Raw genomic sequence first — 4427 nt, forward strand, 5'->3', positions numbered from 1 at the left:
ACCTTTATGAATTTGTTCTTCACTAGGAGGTAGATGTCGAACTATAGAGATTACTATAAAATTCTTTAAAGGCCTGATTAATATCTACAGTTTGCAGTAAGCAGGTCCCCGACCGGCGACCTAACAGCGGAATAAGTGGAGGCCAGCTTCCCCTGTGTTTTATATAACGGGCAACAACTTTCCTGCTTTGTCTCCTGACTCAAAATATGTTTGTCTAGCCTTAAATAAATTAAATTCAACCTTTGGGCTATATATTATTACTAGCTGATTTGATTTTGTCAGTTTTCTCATGCTCGTCCGTGTTCACTTGTTGCTTCAACTCTGTTTTCAGCCTGTTTAATTATATTTTCCAATTCTAGCAACTCCCTGTGTTTTACCTTTCTCTATGGTTGGATGTGTGTGTGATAATACGTCCCCTAATTACAGCCTTTTAGGGCCTCCCACGCGACACCCGCGGATGGATACAGAATTGCCAATTGATTTCCAATATAATGTATGTTAGTTTCTGTCTGGAGCCACTTCTAACATTTACAGGGTTGCCAGAGTGAAAGTTTATTCAGACGCATTCTGGTAGAGACTTTCTTCTCTCGCTCTGGGGTAAATAGGTCCAAAGCCAACCCAAGCATGGGGGGAAGATAAAATATCGTTTCCCTGAGTTGTCCCGGACCGATAGCACGAGGATAGGTCGATCCACCATGCTTGGTTGGCTTGGAACTGTTTGGAATTAATGCTTCCGGACATACGCGGCGATCATGCAGCCACAACCTGCATTTCACACAACAAAAACATAAACACACACTTAAAAGAGTTTCAAATGGTTTCTTCCATGAGCTCTCGATCTGCCACGCTGACCTGAATTTCCGTTTTGACTATATATACTTAATATGCTATATGCTAGTCTAAATCTATGTGAAAAGACAAACCACATTTGAAGCATTGATTAAAAGATAAAACAACCATATATATAGTCACATCTAAGTTAGCTAATATATTTGTTTGAAAGGACTGACTACAGTTGTACAATAGAAATTTGCTTACAATGCAATGTATCACAGCATTTTATATATATTTATATATATTCGAGTGAGCCGGATCACCTAAAACGGCCTTCAAAATTTAACATACAAAGAATAACATGTTAAAAAGAACTGCAGAGTTAAACTGTGTGGTTACATTTGTTCACTTTGCAGGAAGCTTTAAAAAAGATAAGCTAAATCTATCATTTCATACTTATAGGTGAATAGCTAATATGTTCAGCATCAATCGTTATTTACTAAAATGTAGCTTGTCTTTATCAAACAAGAATGAGCTTAGCATTAATTAGCATATCTAGAAACAGGAAAGAAGAAGTTGACCGAGCTCAATTTAAGCCACAGGATTCATTTAAAATATAATTATATTTATTTGATCATATATCTTCTGCTTCCACATCAACATGAACATCACCATGAGACGATTCTCAGGAAAAATTTTCCTCGGTGGTGGCGATTTTGGCCTTAGGATTGCTCGTGTGGATCGAGATCCTGATCTTGATGCACTTCAGTCCGAGCAGATGACACAGCATCATGGAAGCCTTAGAGGGCCGAGACAGCCAGAATCGATGATCATCAGAGCTGCGGCAACGCTTAACTGCACGTGACACTGCATCAAAGGAAAAGAAATTCTACTACATCAGCTTCCAATACACATACAATAAATCTATTATTAATATTATATAAAATATCAATATCATTATTATTGATATGGCTGATGGCCCAAAAAAATCTCATTTAGATTTAAAAAAGAAAAAGAAAAGGCAGGAAGTGGGAGAAACATTATGTGCGTGTTTTACAGTCCCCAGCTTTACTGTTGTAGTCATTTATTGACGTGATGACCTCTAATGATCATAAAAACCTGCCACACCTTCTTATGAGCCTCAGAGAGTTTCAGGAGAGTCAAACAGTAAGCTGCTAACCAAACAGGCAGAAGGGCTGAACCATGAATCATACACTGTAATGATCACACCTAAATGACTTGGTATGTTATGTAAGACTATAATGGTTTTGGATGCCGAGGGTTCCCAGGATTGAACCCTTAGTAGTCACAAAAAGATACAACCTACAACAACCGCAAACACTTCCTGGATGCTCCTGATTGAATGAATGCTTTCTGCTTCATGATTTCCAACCGGACCAACATGGCGGGTCGTTTAGAAAGCTTCTCTCCTATTAGTAAAATAATTGACTAAAATGTGTTTCCGAAAACATTTTAAATGAGAAATATGCAATGCAGTCTTCGTTTTGGATCGGCAGCATTTGGTTTAACAGTTTTTTTGTATGTTTCTAGAGGCGGCGAGTTCAGCTGCCGGACTCTTTTGATTTGCATAAAGTAGCCTTGACCTCAAATTAAAAGCGGCCAACCTTCTCTCGAAACGCACCATGGTGCTACCAGAATGCTTTGTCTGTCAGGACATCCAGGACTTTTCAATTTTATGTAATGCAGCCATAAAAACATGGTATGTTGAGTTTCAGTATTTCTGTCTCTGGAAACATTCAATAAAAAACTGCAACCAAAACTAAATGTACTTGATTATATTAGACTAAATGGACTCCCTAAACTCCCTAAACACATCTGTGCTAGAACACTTTTACAACTAAACAAGAGTTAAGGCAACCAAAAAATACTTCTGATTTACTCATTACATGATTTCCATATATAATTTCACATCTAAACCCAGTAAATGCAGATTAAAGTAAAGTAGGCCAAACTACAGTGAAGAGGAAGCAGCACTACTGGCTGCTTCTGTTTCGTCTGGACAGGCGTTTGCCTCCATTTTATTGTCAGTGGCTCAAAATGGCGCCCAAAGATAATCTTACACAGTATGACACATCATATTGTAAGAAAACACTTAATTCATAGAATAACATCAGTAATATTAACAAAATTTACATAAAGAAGATTTAGTTGTATTGTCTTTGTTGTAAAATATATAACTGTCACATTTTTCATTTTGAGTTTTTCAGGCGGGAAACTGGTTGTAAAATCCACCAACCTTTGGACGAGTAATTCTGAAATAGTGCCACATGGCACGCTGGCCTATTTTCTTTACAACGGATCTGATAAGCTTTCAAATAAATTCACAAAAGAAATGCTTTTTTATGAGAGTTTGAAGCTCCAATGACATTTTTAACCTTATTAAACGCTGTCAAAGGCTGTAACCTGATTATTGATGTTCTTCTGATACTTTATGAACTCATGGATAGGAGGAGCTTAAAATTTACCTAATTGCTTCTTCTCACCTTCTCAAGTCACTTTATTGGTCTTAAATGTTCTTCCTTTCATAAAAATATGAAAAAAACCTTTCAAAAGTTTTAGATAATTCCACATTCAGTGAAACAGACTTTAGCAAGTTATTCAATTAGCAGTTTATCTGGCTCCAGTTGCTGATTATCTCCTATTTCATGAGGACGACTATATCCTCATGTATATTATGAAGTTACATTGAAGACATCAAAAAGCCTTGACTATCTTTGCTTTCGTCGGAAAATATATTTTTCTTAAAGATATCTAAAGGTCTTAAATCAGTGCTCTTTGAACTCTAACAGGGTCAGATACTATATATTGGATTATCATTATTTTCTTACCAGGGAGGGAGAGCAGCGATTCAAAGTCTCTACACTCGGCGATGCCGGCGCTGTTTTCCGCGCAGGAGTGCCACAAGTTTTCAAACTGCCTCTGGGAGATGATGACGCTGCCGGACACAGTGGAAATCTTCCAGTAGTCATTACCAAGGGCTGCTCCGTTGATCAGCCAGCTGATTATGCACATGATGAACCCGGTCGCTTCCACAGCTGTCGACATGATGGCAACGTTTCCAGAAAACTCTTAAGATGAAACAACAGAGACCCTCAGAGGATATCCAAATAGTCTAAAAACAATGAAGCCTTCGTAAAAGCCTTTAAAATGTGCAATGAGAGCAGGGTCACAAGGCCTGGTCGTTCTAGATGAAGCCTCAATGAATTAAGTCAGGTCGGGTTGTTGGACGCTCCGGTCTCTCTCCTTTAGTTATTTCTAGTTGATCTGGTGTCTGTGGCTCTAACAGGAGGACTTTACTCTCAGCCAGGGGCCATAAACCGCTGGGAGCCGCTCCCTGTAGTTCCCCATCACCTCCTACTCAGTATTGATGAGGATGATGACATGAGTCTTCAGCCACACCTCGAATAACCCTGAAAGCCATCCACAGGTCTGAAGCAGACTGCAATAAGGGTCCTACATGTTCCTGATGTCATACAGCTGCTTTTCAGTAAATCAAAATACTGCTACTGCAAAGGAGAAAGTTCTGAAGTAAATGTACATGTGCAGACAAAAGTCACTTTTCTAGAGTAGCAGCTACGGTTTTGCTGAGATGTTGCTAAAGGACTTCTCAAGTTCAAGTTATTTTATTGTCA

This window comes from Morone saxatilis, unplaced genomic scaffold (assembly GCF_004916995.1).
Source record: "Morone saxatilis isolate NCDOM2014 unplaced genomic scaffold, NCSU_SB_2.0 Contig23, whole genome shotgun sequence".
NCBI classification, from domain to species: Eukaryota; Metazoa; Chordata; class Actinopteri; family Moronidae; genus Morone; species Morone saxatilis.